Below are 22,017 nucleotides of genomic sequence, written 5' to 3' on the forward strand. Positions count from 1 at the left end.
GCTGTCCAGCGTTGATATTTCCTGGTCGTTCATGACGAAAACGACATACGTGTTTCAAGAAAATTGCATTTTCATTCCAATATGACAGTTTTTCTGTAAATAACAGAAACGAAACCGAAACATCAAGAGGAGGCACAGTGGCGTCCCGAGTGAGGGTCTCGCCGCCATTCAGCTGCATTCTGTTAGACAGCGGATATACTCAATATCCGCGCGGGTGCGGATGCGCCAATGTCAGCTAGTGCGATTGCGGATACTGTCACTCTTATCCGTGCTCGCCTCTAGGTATAACCATAACACGCGACAAGCAAGACGCTATTTTGTCGCTGTAGTAGTCACTGTCGCTTATGCAAATCCCTAATCCGTTTCCGAGGCGGCAGCAGCTGTATAGCGACAAAACTATTTATGTGAAAGAATTGTACGTATTTTTTAATTGATAATATTTAAAAAATATGATATATAACTTTCTATTTAACCTCCCTAAGGGAATCAACGCCGACAAAAATTTACCCTACACTCTTAAAAATGAACTTCACCGCATAGCACGCTCCTAGCCAACCATCATCTCGAATGATATCGTTATCTGCCCTGATTTGTTGAAAACGAGAGGCGTACGCCTTTTTGTGGCACTTATGCTGTTCATAATTGTCACAGAAAAGGCGTACGCCCCCCGTGAAGTTCATTTTTAAGAGTGTAGACTCTCAGAAAACAGGGTGGAGCAGTTACACCTTTTAGGAGGTAATATTTGTCGCATATGTTGTGCCTAAAATGTTGCAAAGTTCTACCTGCTACCTCACTCTCTGCCACGAATGATATGATTACCACTTCTGATTCGGTGAGCGAGGGGGGCGTACGCCTTTTTGCAGCAATTTGGATATATCATAATTGCTTTTACCACCCTTTTACGCCCTTTATCAGACGCTATGTTGATCTAGGTGGTAACGATAGAAGTTCCCACCTTTTCACACCCTTTTTTTCTTAGAGTGTACTGCTATTTTATGATTCTATAATATACAGGGTGTTTTACGAAAATCCCCCCGGCGCCAACTATGGGGAAACATTTTTTTTTTTTTTTTTTTTGTTAGCATCCTTGATGCGCCGGCCACAAACTGGTCGCTCAGCTTCTCATTTGCTAGCGCTCGTTAATTAAACAAAACATACTGACTTTTTTGTTTTACTTTGCTGGGCATTGGTACCTGTGCAGTAGCAATGGTCACTCTGACACAGTGCCAAACCAGTAAAAAAAATAGCTCTGATTTTTAGTGATTTTTTCGAGTAATTAACTGGTTTCGGTTTACAAATTTCTTGCGCGCAGCAGTGCCGGAATGCGCTCTTTCGCTCAACTATCTTGCGCTCAAATTCGTGCTCATCCGCTTGCATTGTGGGCGGGGAGCCGCGAGCGAGGGTTTGATATGGTTTCTCGTTTTCTAGTAGAAAACTATAAGCAAGTGATTGTGTGAATGACTGACTGACTGTGTGACTGACAAGTGATTGTGTGAGTGACTAAATGCAAGTGATTGTCATTATGGCGATAACGGCGCACTGTCTGGCCCGTCTCCTCTTTTATACTTTTATTCTGGGATATACTCTACTCTTACACACTCTTGTCTGACTTACTATTCTGGGATTCCCTTTCCTATAGTCTTGCAATTCTGAAGTGTGTTTAGGAATGTAGGAATGGCAAGACATATTTGTCAGCTAACGTGATTGTCGAAGAAGAAAGTACAACGATGAAAAGGTTAGCCAGTTGTAGGACTCGTACCCACATCTTCTGGATTGCCGGTCCAGGGCTCTACCAATTGAGCTAAGCTAACACGCCTTATTCTCAGGGACACAAGTGGCAACGTTTGCCCCTTCTATGTTGTTCCGGCCTCAGAACATCAGTTCTTTCAAGAAAGTACAGTTAGAAACGCAACGTTTCTTTCAAAGTTAATTCTTCTACACAAAAGGCTCTGTTCCTTTCAAGTTGAACGAAATTTGGTGCTTTACGATTGGTATTGCAACTATGTAAAAGATGCATAGGATTTTACTTCAAAGACTGTTTCCGAAAGGTATCTGTTACGAAAACAGAATCATGTACGCGACACAAGTTCTTTCCGTTTAGCTGTAATGTATGCACTGCAAGCAGCGAAAGAAGATGCTCATCATAAAATCGAACGCACTCATGAGACTATACAATGCCAGTCAATCCAGTGCAGAGAGTATCACGTGACCTTGCGGATCATTCTAAAAACTGAACTCCACCGCGTAGCACGCTCTGCGCCAACCGTTGCCAAGAATGATATAGGTTATCGCTTTTGATTCGAAGAGAGCAGGGGGCGTACGCCTTTTTGTGTCAATTTGGAAATATGATAATTGGCACAAAAAGGCGTACGCCTTCCTCTCTCCTCGAATCAGAAGCCATAACCCTATCATTCGTGGCAATGGTTGGCGCAGAACGTGCTATGCGGTGAAGTTCTGTTTTTAGCGTGTTGGTTTGACCGGCATCAGAAGCTCAATGTCAGCGTCGGAGGGAAAGCTGCTCTGAGCTGTATTGTAAAGCTTGCAGGAGTGAGGCATTTTCTTTTTCTTTTTTTATCCGCTCCCCGATAGTTTTCCGATAGCACACTATCGCTAGTACTATCGATAGTTTTGCATCACTACCGCAGAGTAATGTTTACTCCCTTTAAGACGAGGCGGCCGGGGATAGAGCCCTGGGGCCCGGGCCTCTTCAGGAGCCCGCCCGACCCAAAGCCCGACCAAGGCAGACGCAAGACCCTAGCACGAGGGACTATAAGCCGATACATGCGGTTTACTGTGACACGATGGACACGTCTGGAGCAGCGACAGACACACGTAATGAAATAAACAAAAAATACTTAGATTATGTTATCGAGACGTGAGGAGGGGGTCCCGGGCAGGACTCAACCTCGGGGCCCGTAATTTCTCTCGCAGGCTCTGATCACAGTTGAGTATACTCTATTTTTCCTTAGAGTGTCTACAGCACAAAGGGCATTGCCCAGACAAAAAACAGAATCTTTCGCTGGACCTCCGCGTCACACACAGGGAAGTATCTTCGAAGTGACTTGGAAAATGAATAGAAGTTATGCAAAAAAGTATTGAAGTTAGACTACTAAATACTGACGTTTGAAAGTATTTTCAAGATACCAAGCTACTCAAGTTACCGTACAAGTCTGCGTCTACTCTATCTTGAGGTCGTTTCGCATTCCCATCAGGTCTACTTGGAAAACGTCCAACGCCAAAGATTTTCCTTGTTCTTTCTCTGTGAATTATGATTCCCCCCCGTCTCAAAGTGGACAAGAGAACACAAAATGACACGCAAATTGTCTTCTTCAGAGGGCAGCTAGCTATTGCAACGCGTACAACAAGATGGGATGCGAAGGAAAGCTGCCCCGAAGGAAAGCTGTCAAGGGGTATGCGCCCTTCGATATGTTCATGTCGCCAGGTGATCATGATACAGATATTGTTGTCTGCAGGCTCTCTGGCGCATAACATTGTTTTGTTGTTGTTGTTGTTGTTTGGGGCAGCTTCTCATTCTTCTTGTTTGTCGTTTTATAGTGTCATCGCTTTTTCTTCGAATTTTGGACAATAACTCGGTTCTAAAAAAATAAGCGACGAAAAACTCCGAATTGTCGAAGAACAATAAACTTCGAATAACACTATGCGAATGCGCTAGAAAGATAGACTCCGAAACCCCGGTGCCCTACACACTCTAAAAACGGAACTTCACCGCATAGTACGCTGTGCGGTGTGCGCCAGTCATTGCCAGGAATGATAGGTCTGCGATGAAAGATGAAAGTCACTGAAAAGGTTAGCCAGCTGTAGGACTCGAACCCACATCTTCTGGATTGCCGGTCCAGGGCTCTACCAATTGAGCTAAGCTAACACGCCTATTCAGCGACTTCCAGTGTGCGTCATCTGAAGGGACAAACCAGCCACTCTCTCTCATTCATCCTCCTTTCACTCTTACATTTTTGCTCACTCATACACACATTCATACGACGGGATCGACGCAGGCGACAACTGATGAACATGAAAGAACTGATGTTCTGAGGCTGGAACAACATAGAAGGGACAACCATACAAAGCCTCAATTTGCCTAAGAAATTAACGATGAAAGATGAAAGTCACTGAAAAGGTTAGCCAGCTGTAGGACTCGAACCCACATCTTCTGGATTGCCGGTCCAAATCCAATCGGCAATCCAGAAGATGTGGGTTCGAGTCCTACAGCTGGCTAACCTTTTCAGTGACTTTCATCTTTCATCGTTAATTTCTTAGGCAAATTGAGGCTTTGTATGGTTGTCCCTTCTATGTTGTTCCAGCCTCAGAACATCAGTTCTTTCATGATAGGTTTATCGCTTCTGATTTGAGGAGATAAAGAAGGGGGCGGGCGTACGCCTTTTGGTGTCAATTATCATATATCCAAATTGTCACAAAAAAGGCGTACGCCTACTCTCTTCGAATCAGAAGCAATAACCTGTACAATTCCTGCACTCTAAGAAATGAACTTCACCACATAGCACGCTTAGCCAACCATCATCGCGAATGACATCGTTCTCTCTCCTGATTTGTTGAAAACGGGAGGCGTACGCCTTTTTGTGACATTTGTGGAGAAATGTTAATTGTCACAAAAAGGCGTACGCCCTGCGCTTTCCACAAATCAAGAGTGATAGAGACGTCACTCTGTACAATGGTTGGCCTTCAGCGTGCTATGCGGTGAAGCTATGTTTTAAGAGTGCGCCAACCATTGCCAGGAATGATAGGGTTATCGCCTGTGATTCGAAACAGAGGGAGGTGTACGTCTTTTTGTGGCAATTATCATATATCCAAATTGACACAAAAAGGCGTACGGCCCCCTCTCTCTTCAAAGTATAAGCGATAACCCTACACTGTTAAAACAGAACTTCACCACATAGCACGCTCCTAGCCAACCATCATTCCGAATTATATCATTCTGTGTCCTGATTTGTTCAAAACAGGGGGGAGATCTGGGACAAGATAATCTGTCCCAGATAGGCGCCTCCTCCCATTTTCAACTAATCAATACACAGATTGATATCATTCGGAATGATGATTGGCTATGAGCGTGCTATGCGGTGAAGTTCTGTTTTAACAGTGTATCATTCGTGACAAAGGTTGGCGCACAGCGTGCTATGCGATGAAGTTCGGTATTTAGAGTGTAGTTTTTAGGCAGGAAGAAGAACAAACTCAGAACCCTATTAATCCACCTGTGCGCCCAAAAGCACCCTTGTAGGCGCTTTTGGACTCGCTCTGATGCCCTGGGCGACGCCATTTTCTTCTATCGTTTGCCCACGCTATACGTCAGACCAATTAGCCTTTTTCTTACCCAATAATGAGCCAATGTTTCAGCTATCTGAACAACGCGCTGTACGCTTTTGCGTCGCCTTCCACCACCCGCAGCTACGTCCTCGAAGTTGTCCACACATACTTCGAATTTTCAAAAGACACAGCTTGATTTTCGCGTCGAAGCGGCACCACTCGCTTTGTTCGACCCGCGACGTCGCGGACGACTCCCCTTCGACGTTTTTGTCGCTGCCCTGTCTCGATACCGGAAGAGAGAATGCCAAGCATCAATGGGGACACGCCGAAAGCGACGCCTCTTTTCAATGAAGAACACGAGCGGGCACTGCGGCTCACGATTGTCAGTCATGGCGTCCAGCAAAGTGGTCCCTTTGTTTCGTTCTTTTTTTCTTTCTTTCTTTTTTCATTTTTCAGGTGTAGTAGCTTCTTCTTTCAAAGGGCTCTAAAGTGTGAAATTTCCCCTCGCTGGATGCAAGATGCCGTTACATTGACAGTTACACGAAAGGAGCGGGGCTCATCCGTTGCGTCGTTCGTCGAACGCCGGTTCGTCGTTCGTCGAACGAATAAACTGCAATTTACACTTTCTCCCTTTCTCTCCTTCTAAAGAAGCGCAGCAACGCGGAGCGGCATGTCGTTGTTCTCTTCAAGCAACCTCCCGCGATGATTGGGCGAATAGTTTGAGGAGACCAATGACAGTCCTCTCCGCATTGACCCGGTTCTTGAGAAGAGAGGGAGAGGAGAAGGCTTTTTTTTTTTCTATCGATCACGAATAACGAACGACGCTGTTAGCTCTGTTAGCTGGCGTACGACTGACACGTCTCGGTCCCGCGAGCGAGGCATCCCACTAATATCGCGCCGTATAGCCGCGCGAGCGTGCGCAACTAGTCGGCGTCGGTATTGTCCCCAAAATCCGCTCCACGTGGTTTACTCTTCCCTTTCCCCCGCTGCTTTCAGGGTGTGAAGTCGTATTTAGTGTGCCGTAACATGAAGCAACTACTTGTCTCTTTCGCGTGCGCATGGACCGTCGAAACACCCTCTTAAAACAGAACTTCACCACATAACACACTATTATCAATCCTCATTTGTGGAAAGCGCAGGACGAAAGCCTTTTCGTGACAACATAGCTGCATAAGCGTCACAAAGAGGCGTATGCCCCCCTTTTGCAACAATTCAGGAGAGAGAGAGAGAGAGAACGATGATGATAGGCTAGGAGCGCTTTACGTGATGAAGTTCTTTTTTTAAGAGTCCAGTGGGGGTCGTACTAATACATACCGTATACGCCAATAACAAGAATGAGTATAAGATCACAAAAAGTATCAATAACATTACATGAGTATATGATACCGTTATCTCTCGTGCAGATTTATTGAAAACGGAAGGTGTACGCCTCTTTGGGACACTTCGACTTCTAATTGACAATCTCACGATCTCTCCCCAAATTGAGAGTGACAACGGTGTCATTCTTACGCAGTGGCTGGCCTTGAGCATGTTATGAGTTGTGTGCCTATACAGTGTGGCAAAGCGATCTGGCCCCGCCCAACCTTTCTCAAATATGTGCAGCTGTCTGTCCAGTTATCCGACCAGCCCGTGCATCGTGACCGGTGCAGAATATGTCGACCACGTTACATCTTCTTATGGCCGCGAACACAAAGGAATTGCTTGCCATTTTTCTCCATCACGGATGAGCATCCCTCCCCCGTTGTGTATTGCTTAGAACAATAGCTATTCTAATAGTCCCGTCGTGTACACTGCATTCGCTGTAGGGTTACCAGCTATTATGGCGTAATATATTTCAGGGACCATCTACGAGAATTGCGTGGGAAAACAGGCGAAGGGTGTAGCATGTACGTTGGAGTGTGTGTTCGAAACCGGCTGGGGAGCGTGATTTTGCGGAACTTCTCGTTAAAACAGAAGATTGGCATGACAAGATCAGCGCGGCATGGCTGAGTGGATGAAAGCATGCGCTCCAAGGTCGTGCTGGGGACCTGGGAGGCGGTGGGTTCGACACCTGCCACCGGCTGTGCTGTCTGAGGTTTTCCCTGGGTTTTCCGGTAGACTTTGACCCTGAAGTCGACCCAGGACGCATACTAACCCCCCACTCCTTCCTGCTGTCCTCTCTACGCATCTGTCGACGTCTGTACGTCGCTCACAGCCACAGTTGCTTCGCGGCGCAAACACGGAGTCAATAAATAAAAAAAGGAAATGACAAGAGGTTTCGGTCAATGCCAGACATTATAGAGTTAACGAGTCCACACCAAAAATAAAATAAAATAAAGGAAAATCAAGGCTGTACCGTCAACCATTCGGCCAATAGAGAAGGTGCTGAGGACTGGTGGACAAAATCCGCGAATACAACCCACGCTTTGAACATGGTGCGGTTTCCGAAAGAGTTGCTGCGGCCATATCTGTCAACACTCAAAGATGGCCGAATGGCACACTCTAAAAGCACATCCACCGCATAAAACGCTCACAACCAACTGTCAACCAATCAAAAGGCGTGGCACACTTTTTCCGGCAGTCTACACGTTGCCACAAGAAGGCGCGTAATCTCCTCAAATCAACACTCTTTAAACAGAACTTCACCACATAACACGCTTTCAACCAACCGTTACATAGAATAGTAGCATTATCACTCCTGATTTTTGGAAAGCGCGGGGCGTACGCCTTTTTGTGGCAATTACCGTATTTTCCGATGTATAACCGCGCGCGTTATACATTTTAAAAAGTGTCCAGTGCGCGTTATCTGCCGGTGCGCGTTATGCGTGAGCATGAGTACACGAAGAATATATACAGAGGCACCGTACACAAAGGTAGCTAAGTGGGCCCAGGCGGCATGGGACGCCGTAGCGGTGTCGGTGATTATTAACTCGTTTACTACAGAGAGACAGAGAGTGCTGACGAGACCGAAGCTTACTGTGGCACCGACCCTACCGGATCGCCTCGAGCAAACACCACATGAGTGATAGATGCAAAAAGAAAGCACTCATAGTCGGTGCGAACATGCTTTGAAAACTGTGAACACTAACTGGATTTTCCCCTCCGTGGCGCGCGTTATGTATTGGGCATTTTTCGAATTCCGCTAATTTTCGTGTCTGCGCGTTATGCAACGGAAGATACGGTAATACGACCGCAAATGTGTACGCAAAATGGCGTACTCCGACACTCTAAAAACAGGTGGTGGTGGTGGTGGTGGTGGTGGTGGTGGTGGTGATGTTGAAAGGGCTTGCCGTTGTCGGCCTCACGTATGTGGGCAACGTCACGACTGACGCCCTGGGGAAATGTGCGTCCTGGGCCGACTTCTAGGGGAACTGTGCCGACATATGTCTGAAAGCGTCTGAGGAAAACCCAGAAAAAACCCCAGACAGCACAGCCGGCACCGGGATTCGGACCCGGGTACCTCCCAGTCTCTCTAAAAACAGAGATTCACACCCAACGCGCTCCTAGCCAATATCATGATCCCGGATGACCACGTTCTCTCCCTTGATTTGATGAAAACGGGTGGCGTACGCCATTTTCTTCTTTTTTTTTCAATTATGAACTGCCTAATGCCTTAAAAATGGCGTACGCCCCCCGTTCTCAGCAAATCAGGGGAAAGAACGATGCCACTCGGGATGATGGTTGGCTAGGAGCGTGCTATGAGGTGAATTTCGTTCCCTCGGCGAGCCCTTTCACCGTCACCACCGCCACCACCTCGTTTTTAAGAGTGTACAGGTTGGGACAAAAGTTTACGGAACACGCGAGCGACGTACTCTTTCTCCGGTGCGACACCCTAGCGGCTGCCGGAATCGAGTGAGTTCACTGTTGCGGAGGGGTGGAAGGGTGTGCTGTTAGCGACACACGGCGGTAACTTGTACTTCCCAGGCACGCATAAGCGACACTGGAACCACCACTGTGTGTCGCTAACAGCGCATCCGTCCACCCCTTTGAAACAGTGAACTCACCCGCTTCCAGCAGCCGCTAGGGCGTCGCACCGAAGAAAAAGTACGTGGCTCGCGTGTTCCGTAAACTTTTGTCTCAAGCTGTACCGCCATCATGAAAGAGAACAATGTTATTGGGGATGATGGTCGGACAGGAGCGTGTCGTGCGGTGAAGTGCTGTTTTAAGTGTGAAGTGTGACAACGGCATAACTCTGCACAACCTACAAGTAGAACTTCCACCGCATCACAGGCTCTGCACTCTAAAAATAGAACTTCACCGCACAGCACGCTCTGCGCTAACCATTAAATGACAGGCTTATCGCTTCTGACTCGAAGAGAGAGAGGGGGCACACACATTTTTGTGCCAATTATCATCTAATCGAAGTTGACACAAAAAGGCGTACGCCCCTCCTTTATCTGTATTGCCCACTGTCATCGCGTCATTGTCATTGCGTGCCACTGCAGCCGCCGCGAGGAATCACTTCTGCACCGCCTCCGTCGCAACGTTCCCCGCACTCCGTTGATGCTATACAAAATGGGTCAATCCAGCTCCCCCTTATGTTTCAGCTGTGGCGAGGTGGCCGATATTCCTCATTATCTTCTGCACTGCCAGCAGTACTTTCCCCAACGGCAAGCCCTCCGTCGTCGTCTAAAGCAGCTTGGGTGCAGCACGATATCTATAGCCACCCTCCTTGGTCCCGTCCCTCGGCCTACCTAGTGGGCCGTCACCACAGCCCTGCTCCGCTTCCTGCAAGAATCGGGCCTTGCGTCCGCCCTCTGATCGGGCTTTCTCGCGCCATGTCGTGCGTGTGCTGCACTGACTGTTTCTCTTTCTTTCTTTTAATCTTTTCGTTTTTTTTCCTCTCTCTCTTTTTTTCGTTTTTAATGTTTATTTTGAGTTTCTTTTTCATTTTTTTGTGGAATAGCAAGCCGGCATCAACCTGGCTGACATTTCCTCTTTTCTATTTTCTTTCTATTAAACATACCCCCCACCCCCACATGCCCCATGTCCCCCACCGTAGGACGGGACTAGACGCAATGCTTAACCACATCGCATTCCCACCTCTCTCTCTCTCTCTCTCTCTTCGAATCAGAAGCGATAACCGTATCATTTAAATGGTTGGCGCAGAACGTGCTATGCAGTGAAGTTCTATTTTTAGAGTGTGCCCCGACCGCTAGCTGCGTGCTACGCGGTCAAGTTCTGTTTTAAGAGTGTAGCTTTTTTGGGGCAAACCACCGTGAATGCCCGTCCATAACTGCCACGTAACGAGCCACGTGACAGCGCCAGCAACACGTAATCCCCCGACTGTGTTTGCGGTAGCTGAAATTGTGTTACCACCCACAGTAACAATGCAAACGAAAACGAATAAACGAGACATTGAAAGGCTTTCAATAGGAATTGAAGGAATTTTAAGAGACATTTCAGACATCTTTAAGACAATTAAATACATATTTTAATACATTAAAAGCATTTCAATAAGATTTTAATCAGCACCCTACGTGTAAATCTACTCCCAATTATTATTATCAAGAATTTAACGCTATTTCAAAAAGAGTTTCGACAAAACTTTACCGCCGACGTTAATCTACCGCCGAAAAAGCTTCTGCGTTTGGCATAATGCCCAAATATGCAGCCGATTTTTTTGCCAATGTCGGACGTCCTGCACTCTTAAAAATGAACTTCACCGCATAGCACACTCCTAGAAAACCATCATCTCGAATGACAATGTTCTCTCCCTTGATTTGTTGGAAACGGGAGGCGTACGCCAATTTTGTGACAATTATGAACTGCATAAGTGGCACAGAAAAGGCGTACGCCCCCCGTTTTCAGCAAATCAGGGGAAAGAACGATGTCATTCGAGATGATGGTTGGCTAGGAGCGTGCTATGCGGTGAAATTCATTTCTAAGAGTGTGGGAGCCCGATTGAGCTCAGTAACCCTTAAAAATGAACTTCACCGCATACACGCTGTTATAGCCAACCATCAACCCGAATGGCATATAGTTCTGTCCCCTGCTTTGTTGGAAACGGGTGGCGTACGCCTTTTTTTGTGTGTGTGACAATTATGCTGTGCATAAGCGTCACAAAAAAGGCGTACGCCTCCCTTTTTTAGCAAATCACAAGGAAAGGACGATGTCACTCGGGATGATGGTTGGTTAGGAGCGTGCTATGCGGTGAAGTTCATTTAAGGTGTATACTCTTAAAAATGAACTTCACGGCATAGCATGCTCCCAGCCAACAATCAACTCGAATGATATCGCTATGTGCCCTGATTTGTTCAAAACGGTAGGCGTACGCCTTTTTTGTGACACTTATGCGGTTCATAATTGTCACAAAAATGGCGTACGGCTCCCGTTTTCAGCAAATCAGGACAGATAACGATATCATTCGAGATGGTAGTTGGCTAGGAGCGTGCTATGCGGTCAAGTTCATTTCTAAGAGTGTAGGGTTCGGGGCTCTCGAATTTGTCCGAAAAAATCCGAAAAACATACGTTTGTATGCTTTTAACTTGTACGCAACTAAAAGTAACACAGCTAGCCTGTTTCTCCAACAAAAGCGAGCCATTAGATATACATCAGGTGCGCCTTTCTGCTCTCATACTGCTAACACATTTATAGACATTCACATTATCAAAATTCAGTAATTTCATAATTATATTATTCTGAAGCCTTACATAATAACGTTGTAATATATTATAGTTGCTTCAACTACAACGGAATACAAATCGGAGACCAAGACAAGCTCTTTCTTGGAAAGCTCCCCGTTCCCGCAACAACTATGGAAGGCAGTCACTGCCTCATAATATCGCAACGCTCTTGAATGAGTATACTTAAAAAAAGGTATTAGTATCGAGGAGGTGTTCGTTAAGAGCATTGTCTGCCAGCTGACGCATCAGTGTTTTCCTTCGTTGTAAATTGAATCTTGGATACTTGCTCTTTTATGTCCCTACTGTAGTTATCGTGTTCATATCTTTATTTGCTGCAGTCTGAGCAACACCTCCTAGATAGCAGAAGGCATGCGTGAGCTTTGCGAGCTGCTTCGAGCTTTTCTCTTGTTCGCTCTTTCATTGACGTCATAGCAGCATCCACAGCAGGCCTTCGTGTGTGACGCTGTGTCACGTGGGGCGCATGCCTAATGCTATCTAGAAGGTGTTGATCTGAGCCGGGATTTTAAGGGGGCGCGCCCTCATCAAGCGGCATTTCTGTTGCTCTTTGGCCGCCTCCTGTATTACGCTATAGTAATGCGAATAAAGTGAAATCAAAAAGTGAAATGAAATGGCAATATTTAAGCGATTCCGTTTTGGGTTTTAGGATTTGTCCAAAAAAAAAAAAAAAAAGGGAAAGGGCACGACGGCAAATTTAAGAGCAGCAACACAGTAACCGGGGGGGGGGGGGGGGATATGTTTATTAGACGAAAAAGGAAAAAAAAAAACGGGGAAAGGTCCAGTAACCGGGGTTCATTTTCTTCTCTGTCGCTATTGTCTCGTACGCGCTCAGAACAAAGGGTGGAGCAGTTACACGTTTTAGGAGGTAATAGTTGTAGCATATGTTGTACCTAAGGGGTGGCAAAGTTCTACTCGCTATATACATACGAATAATAGGGTTACCGTTTCTGGTTCGTTGAGCGAAGGGGGGCGTACGCCCTTTTGTAGCAATTTGGATACATGATAATTGCTTTTACCACCCTTTTACACCCTTTATCAGACGCTATGTTGACATTTACACCCTTTTTCACACCCTGTCTTTCACACCCTTTTTTTTTTTCTTAGAGTGTATCGCGGGTTACCGGCCTCCGCTAGAAAAGGGGTCCTCTCGATCAAAACCCACTGTGAAGTAATCTTTCACGCAACAATGCAGGCGAACTCCATGCTTGCCTAGAAGCACTTCGACATTAGAGTCACCCGATAGGGTACCCTATTTAGTGACTCTACTCTACACTAGAAAAAATAAATAAAAATTGAGGTCATTCCGGCCATTTGTTAGGTGTACTTCGAGGACGTCAAGCGCACAGGGATTCCCTTGTTTCTTTTTTTCTTTTTTTTTTCTTTTTTCTGTGAATCATGCATCTCCTCCTCAAAGGCAAGGGAGCATAGGTGACATTTATGCCGTCTACTTCACGTGATAGCTTGTTGAGTTGCATGCAACGCCGCGACCATAAGATGAGACGCGATCGAAAGCTGCCTTGTTACTATGGCAAGGAATGTCCGGGATCCGAGATGTTCACATCGCCAATGGAGTGGTGACACAAATGTTGTCTGTAAGTTGTACCGCATAAGCGTCTTTTGTTTTCTTTCTTCCTTTTCTTTTTCTTTTTTTCAACTCATGCAGCTTCTAATTCCTTTTGTGAGTATCGGTCGTTTCTTAGGCGTCGCTTTACCTCCGAATTTCGGTTATCAACTATAATACGTCCAAAATATAAACGTCGAACAACTCCGAATTCTCGGAAAATAAGGAACTCCGAAAAACACTCCCCGAATATGGCAGAAAATAAACTCCGAAAGCACGCAGCCCCAAATATACAGGGTGTTCAAAATTAAGCTTTCACTAGCACTTTATAAATAGGCGAACAAAAGAAAACTGGTGCTACTTTTTTCTGTTCCTTGAGTAAGAAACAGGTACTACATAATTAGCAGCACCTGTTTCTTACACAAGTAGCATAAAATTATCATCCGGTTTCCTGTCATCGCAGTGTTTGCGTAATGCTCGTGAAAGCTTAATTTTGAACACCCTGTATACAACTTATAGGTAGGCTTCCGGATTTTCGGCGTTCATAATTTTTTAGACCTCTCAGAACGCGACGAAAAATCGGCGTGAAACCAAATTACGCTCATCGTGAGACAACAGGATAATTCCTCTTCGTCACCTATCTTCGCCCTCGTAATGCATCGGAAAATATAATCGTCGATAACGAGACACTGTGCACAGTCAACCAGCATAAACAGACTCGCAATGACAAATGCTCAACTTTCTGTATCCCCCTGTTTGCGGACATGATAGACTCACTAAAACGCCATCAGGACCATCGTCCCACCAAGGACTCTCAAAGCCGGCCGCCTCTGCCCTCTGGCGTTAAGTACCGCAAAACCTCCTCCCAATTCCTCCGAAAATCACCGGGCTACTCGACAGAGTACCTCGGCCGTCATCGTGCTTATACACCGATATAATGACTGGACGAGACAAAAAGCGCGCTCCCCCTTTGCGTGTCCGGAAGTGGCCATCGGTGACATCACATCCGGCGCAGACCACCGTCGTGGGAGTAGCAACCTGTTTACCTGGGGATGGTGGTGATTGCCTTTTTCCGCTTTCGAGCGTCCGCCCCCATCAACCTGTGTGCTCCCTGGACCGTTTCCTACCGAATTTGCTTTCGTGCCCCGCTGGAATGCGTCTAAGGGGAAAGAGAGAAAAGTGTCGGTGAACCGAGATCTCGGAGGAAAAGAGAGCGCACGGCATATGTACACTCTTAAAAGAGAACTTCACCACATGACAGCTGAAGGCCAGCCACACCCTTAAAAGAGAACTTCACCGCGTAGCACGATTCTTGCCAACCGTCATCCAGAACGATATCGTTCTCTCCCTCTGATTTGTTGAAAACGAAAGGCGTAGGCCTTTTGGTGACGACGGCTATATGTTAATTGTCACAAAAAGGCGCGCGCCCCGTGCTTTCCACAGCTCAGTGTGATAACGGTATCATTCTCTGTAATGATATAGGCCTTCTTCGTGCTATGTGGTGAAGTTCTGTTTGTAAGAGTGTAAACTCTAAAAACAGAGCTTCACTACATAGCACGCTCCTAGCCAACCATAATCCCGAATGACAACGTTTCTCTCTCTTGATTCGCTGAAAACAGGAGGCGTACGCTATTTTTGTGGTATAATGCAGTTCATAATTGTCAGAAAAATGGCGTACGCCCGTTTTCATCAAATCGAGAGAGAGAACGTTGTCGTTCGGGATGGTGGGAGCGTGGCCACGCAGGCTAGCCAACCATCATCCCGAATGACATCGTTCACTGTTCTGAGTAGTTGAAAACCGGAGGTGTACGCCACTTTTGTGACACTTGGAGAGTTACTATATTTGTCACAAAAAGGAAAAAGGCGTACGCCCTTCGCTTTTCACGAATCGGGAGTGATAACTGTATCATTCTGTACAATGGTTGGCCTTCAGCGTGGTGGAGTTCTGTTTTAAGAGTGTAGGATTAGCGGTTCTGATTCAGAGAGAGAGAGGGGGAAGGCGTACGCCTTTTTGTGTCAAATATGATAAGTAACATAAAAAGGTGTACGCCCCCTTCCCATCCCTCTTCGAATCATGGGCTTAATCCCTTCCTTAAGCCTTAAGACCGATAACCCTATCATTCATGGCAGTGCTTGCCTTCCACACGTTGCTATGCGGTGAAGTTCTGTTTTTAGTGTGCATTGCACAGAATGATATACCGTTGTCACTCCTGCACTCAAAAACAGAACTTCGCCACATAACACGCTCCGAGCCCACTATAATCCGAAATGACAGCGTTCTCTCGCCTGAGTTGGTGAAAACAACAGACGTACGCCTTTTTGTGACCATTATGCAGTTATGTTACGTGGGGAAGTTCTGTTTTAAGAGTATGATTTGTGGAAAGCGCTGGGTGTACGCCTTTTCGTAACAGTTAAACAATAACAACAATAAATGAAGAAGAAGTGATGATGACATGGTATGTTTCTTCGTACTAGCCACAGGAGGACTCTGGATATATATACTCCGCTTCACAGAGGTTAATATGAGAGGATGAATACACCCTACGACGTACACCTTAAAAACAGAACTTCACCGCATGGCATGCTCTGCGCCAACCAAGTTCAGTTTTTAGAGTGCAGGTGTCACAAAAAGGCGTGGGCCTTCCGTTTTCAACAAATCAGAGGAGGGAACGATGTCATACCGTATAGTAGTTGGCTAGAAGCGTGTTATGCGGTGACGTTCTGTTTTAACATTATTATTACTTGACCTAAGATCGCACACTCTTAAAAATGAACTTCACCGCATAGCACGCCCAACCGAGTGACATCGTTCTCGCCCCTGATTTGCTGAAAACGGGGGGCGTACACCATTTTTGTAACATTATATAGTTTATAATTGCCACAAAAATGGCAAAAATACCTTCTGCCCCTTCGCGCGCCCCTCAGTATGACTCTGCCTTCATGAACTCAAGCAGAGACAGCGTTCCTCTAGCATTACTCCGGAGAGTGATGCTAGACCTCCGCCCCACCTTAAGACCTTCATGCTTTCATCTAAGAAGCAAATCTGGACGTTTATCCCTCGGGTAACTTTCGTTACAATCTTCACTTTCCAAAGCCGATTAATACCCTACACTCTTAAAAATGAACTTCGCCACATAGCACGCTCCTAGCCAACTATCATCCCGGGTGATATCGTTCCCCTCCTTGATTTGTTGAAAACGGGAGGCGTACGCCTTTTTGTGACACTTATGCAGAAATGTTAATTGTCTCAAAAAGGCGTACGCCTCCCGTTTTCCACAAGTCATGTGAGAGAACGATGTCACTCGGGATGATGGGTGGCTTGGAGCGTGCTATGTGGTGAAGTTCATTTTTAAGAGTGTAGTCAGACGGCAAACCTAAGTCTGTTAGCGGAACCGCGGTTACTTCACCTGTTGTCCAACCATCATTTCGAATGACATTCACTGCAATGATTTGTTGAAAACATGGGGCGTACGCCCTTTTCGTGGCAATTACGGACGGCATAATAGGAGCACATGCTGCTTCTTACACGGACAGTCCCGAGTACCTCAGCGGCTTGAGTACCACCAAAATAAATGTGTTGTTGTTGTTGTTGTTGTTGTTGTTGTTATCACCTGCGTTGAGATTCGAGCAAAGTTTGACAACCTTCAACAAATTCAATCGAACTGAGACCCACCAGAATGACGCCGACACGACTTGCAGTTATGAGTGCTTCAGAAGGACGTCACCGGAGCATCAGCAACAACTCGGCGTTGAATTCATTAAAATACTCATCTGACGAGAGCGGCTTATTTTAGGTTGTGCCACGCACACACGCACAGCATGCACGTCCCGCGTACACACCCTAATGACACTGCCCACGTATCTTTCTATAAATAGAAACAACCATCGCATCAGCGACTCTCAAAAGAAAGACCACCAACCATACGCGCCATATATGGCTTCACAAAAGAAAAAAGAAAAAAACACCCTCAATATACGAGCCCATCCGATAGCCCACTTTTCGGACCTTATGATTTAACCTCACCCCAGCCGGTCAATTATGTCGGCGCTCGTAATGCATCCGTGCTTTTTACGGTTTGCTCTTTCTCCAACGAGCTCTTCTGGCCGCCGTCCGAAAGCGATATCCCTGTAATGAACCACGAGGACCATATATCGCATTCCGATCCAGTATATTATCGATGTTCTTCGATTGGTCGCGCACGAATCACGAGGTAGCGCCCCTTACCGGTTGGCCGTGTTAACGAGGGTATATGAAATCAAGATGGCCGTTCCATTAGAAGCAATTTAGGGGGGAGTCGCAGGTGCTCCATATGTATCGATGGGGTTAAAAACCGCTCTTATTATGCCTTTGATGAGGCGTAATGTGAGGTAATTTGCTATTACGATTGCGAAGGGTGTGGTATGAGCAAATTGAAAGTGTGCGTGGTGCCTTTATGAAGGGTTGGGAGGCACTCTGCCATGGAAATCCGCCGGAGAGGGATATAGGGTCGCCGGCCGGGTGTTCTTTGCCCGGCGAAAGTTTTATTTCTGTCGATGAACAAAGCATCAGAGTTCGTTCTTTTGTGTGGCGTCCAGGTCCTCCTCAGACTCAAGGAAACGATGCTTGTTTCACATTTATTTGGGTGTTTTTCCGAACGATCTTCCTATTCGCTGCGAGATGGACCTATAGGGGGCGACACTGTCATCTTTCTAGTGTGGATAACACGCCGGCCGATGTGCGGAGTTGATGGGTCTTTTCCGGGGCGGGGGGGGGGGGGGTAATTCTTGCATATGTTCACCGGAAGATCACTTGTGCCGCGATGGTACGATACTGTTCGGTTCCCCAATGCTCCACCTATATACTGCACTGAACGCGGAATAAACGTGTAAAAGCATCCGACGCGAGGAAGCTATCCACACTACGGTAGTTCATCGTTTCGCCGCAGCGCGCCGACACCGTTCGATCTCGTAGCGAATACACGCAGCGGCATCCTGCTCGGGAGGATTGTGCTCCTTTGGCCGACTTCGTAGAGGAACTTTACGACATCAGAATTAAATCGTCTAAAGTTTGCTCAATAAGGGGCAGACAACACAGCCGACGGAATTGTTCGAACCATTCCCAGAGTAGGTGGCAGTCATCACACATTCATGGGTATTGGCAGACACTCAATTGGATGAAAGATGAAAGTCACTGAAAAGGTTAGCCAGCTGTAGGGATCGAACCCACATCTTCTGGAGTTTATCTCTTACTCAATTGGAAGTGAGATGTCCGGGAATCAATCACTTATGTGGTCCCCATTCATCATAATTAATTTATCTGTTGTGGTGGCGGTACAAAGGGTCTTGAACGAAGAGCTGCGCTGGTATATGACGGCATAAAAATGGTGGAATTGTTACGCCGTTTTTGTTGTTGTTTTCTTTTCCTTTTTCTTTTTTCTTTACTACATCACCGTCACCTCTTCGCATGTTTTGCACGCCTGTCAAGTGAAACTCTAGTGTTGGGATTGGTGCTATTCAGCTAAAAGGGGTGCACGCCGCCGGGGCGGAGGGGGGGGGGACTTTGGTTAGAATGTGGGTATCCAAAAAGCTGATGATGATGAAGATGGTAGGAGAAAAAAAAATGGAGATGCGAGCCCGCTCACCGTGGGACAAGCTACTCCAGATCTAGTAGAGAAAAAAGGGGAAGGCGATGAGTGAGCGCTGTACACCGTGACGATGAATCGCAGGCCATTCGCCCAGCACTTTCACGACGTCAAAGGGTCGGCTGTCAAAATGGTCCAGGGATCTCTGAAGTTGCAAACGGGCAGATTTGAAACCGCGCACGTTCGAGCAGAATATGTTCCGAATCTCCACGCACAGCACATGTTGAACATAACGATCATCATAACATAAGGTTGATCGCCTATATTGAACAGAAACGCGTTGGCCAATGGGACATGGAGTCGAAGTCTGCATGTGAAGCAAAGTTTCGCTCGGCCGGGACATCCGCGGAGGGATTCGGTAAGACAGGTTCGGGTCAATTCAAAGCAGCGACGTCGTCTCTGCGGAACTCAACCACTGCCTCCGAACTGAACCCCGCTGGATGACGCACAACGTACACGTTTTGCATCCTCAGAGGTGAAATATATATTTCGCCTGGGACCACGTTGGTGAGCATCACGTGCCTCTCTGTCAGCAGCACCATTCCCCAAAAAGGCCGATGTGACCGGGGATCCGCAGGAGCTCGGTTATGTGCCCTTTTGCGACAGCGGCATTGTACGATACGATGATGTCGACCACAACACCACCGGAGGCCACAGGTGCGCGTAGTGCTTGGGGGCTGCTCTTGGAATTAGAAAGGATTGCCCAGTCACCAGCTGTTGCTTGCTTGGCAATGTACTGGACCGCACTGAGGACAGCGTGCAGCTTTGCAGCCGTAGAAGACGTCTGGTGCGATAAGCGCACAGCATGGTGGACACTGGAGCCCAGGATGACGAACGCGAAAGAAAAAAGCCCCAAAAAGGTGTCAGTGCATTCGCAAGTGTGTTGTCGGTGAAACTGAAAGACGCAAGGCGAAAAGACGTTTTCTTTCGATGAGGTCTTGATGTTCTCTTACGAGCGCTCTCTTCTCGTTGACTGTACACGAAGCTAGATGAATAAGAGCAAAATATACGGCGTCGTACCTGTTAGCACGTGGACATTGCATTGTATTCGTTCGCGAATAAGACAAAGATGAATAAAAACACAGAGAGGAATCCACACAGCTTTTGATTTCAGAGACGAGTTAGAAAGCAGCACAGTATATATATATATATATATATATATATAGGATGTCCCTTATAAGGTCTACTCAATAGATCCAACCTGTTCACAGGCTTCTTGAAAAAGTCTCGTCTTAAATGGCTCCGTGTTGCAGGAAGCTGGCCTTTTTTATTGTCTCCCGGGAAAAGAGATAAGAGCCAAGAATTTTAACTACTCTCCGCGAGACTTTTTCTCGGGTCCGCTTTCTTTGTCCTTTTTCCCTCGGCTGTCCCATCGTTTTGCTACCGTCCAAACGTTCCTCTCCACGATTGTCTCGGCTTTTCTTTTACCGCGACTCTACTGCCAGTTCCTGCGGCTTCTCCCGCGTCGTTCACTATCAGACAATAGATTGGCGCTATGCAAGCATGACAAAGCCGGGGACGTCTTGCTCTTCATCATGCGGATGATGCATACCCGCTTCGTATGTAGATGTCGTTTATTTATCGCAGCCATTGCTCATCGCTACTTAAGCTTGTACTCGGACGCACACGACATTACGATGCTCCTATCATTTTGTGTTTCTCCCACTGAAAGATTAAGTACACTGTTAGAAACGGTTGCGTGTAATGAACTTGCTTATCGTTCCGCTCGAAGGGAGCTCCTCTTGGGTACGGAAGATAGCTTGATTTTGGGTGCGAGGGTGTCGTGTATTCTTTGGGGGTACACTGCAAGCTAGTATTTGCGCGTGAGAATCTTTCTTTGTAAGTGTGCACGACGTGACGAGGTCATGAAGTTGTGAGCAGTGTCCTTATCGGTCATGAGACGTAGTTTGTTTGTTGCAACAACAACAAACAGACATTCTACGAAATTTCTCGGACAAGTCGCCCCTCACTTTTTTCGTGTTTGTGCGTGAAAAAAATATAAAAAACTCGTTGATATTCATGAACATCAATGCAATCGACGGAATTCGAAAAAAAAAAAAATATACATATGTGACGAAATCAGGACAATACGTCTGTCGTTGCTGCCTGAAATTGAGAATGGCATTTTGGAAGAACGACAATGCACTTCAATCGTGAATGAACAGGTTGGGATAGCGATAACGTTGTTGTGCTGCGTGCTCTTCTGTAGTGAATTACGAAACCGCTCTTGGACGTCTCGTTGCGGATAGAGGGCGCTGCTCTACCGTGTCATATGACGTCAATGCTATAGTCGTGTTCAACTTAAGAAGGAAAAGAAATCTAGTCCGTCAACTACATACGCCGTTGGAGATAAGGAGACGGAATAGCACGCCAGGAGATATACTGCAGCGCCACCATGCGCCATCCAGTCGGGAGCGCACCAGTCTTGACAGCCAATACGGAAGCAGAGTGAGTATGATGGATTACATTATCTGGGGCAGGGAGAGAGCGTGACCTCTCTGCGTCCAGCCATCTTATCTGCGGCGTAGTAATATTTCGAGAGCTGACGGACTAGATTCCTTTCCCTCCTTAAGTTGAACACGACTATGGTGCATTTGGACGTATATCACACATACTTTCATTCTGATGGTACCTGCCTCATTTCTTAACAGATAAGAGCCCATCAATGCATAATATAAAGTATTGTCGTTTTTCTTTTTGTGGTTACGCCATCCATTGTTTACTTTACTGCTACATTAACTATGTTATCAGACCGAGCGCGTAGGGAGCCGTCCTATCTGGTTGTCTTTTCCTGCCAAAATAAATAGATTCCCCCACCTTCCTTCAGATTTCTCCTATTACCCCCTTAACCATGCAGAAAACGCTGTCTTATCACTCCGTTGCCAGGCGGTATAGCCTTCCGCAGCACACCCCATAAGTAGTAGCTGACCAGAAA

At 46.5% G+C, this 22,017-nt stretch overlaps 1 long non-coding RNA gene across 1 annotated transcript in view; it reads right to left on the reverse strand.

The window, feature by feature from the left end:
• Positions 1-22,017, reverse strand: part of LOC135391252 (uncharacterized) — a 79,039-nt gene that overhangs the window by 24,022 nt on the left and 33,000 nt on the right. Inside the window, exon 2 of the long non-coding RNA XR_010421897.1 lies at positions 14,508-14,620. This is a non-coding gene — a long non-coding RNA (uncharacterized LOC135391252). The remainder of the gene's footprint in view (positions 1-14,507; positions 14,621-22,017) is intronic.

This window comes from Ornithodoros turicata, chromosome 4, assembly GCF_037126465.1.
Source record: "Ornithodoros turicata isolate Travis chromosome 4, ASM3712646v1, whole genome shotgun sequence".
NCBI lineage: Eukaryota > Metazoa > Arthropoda > Arachnida > Ixodida > Argasidae > Ornithodoros > Ornithodoros turicata.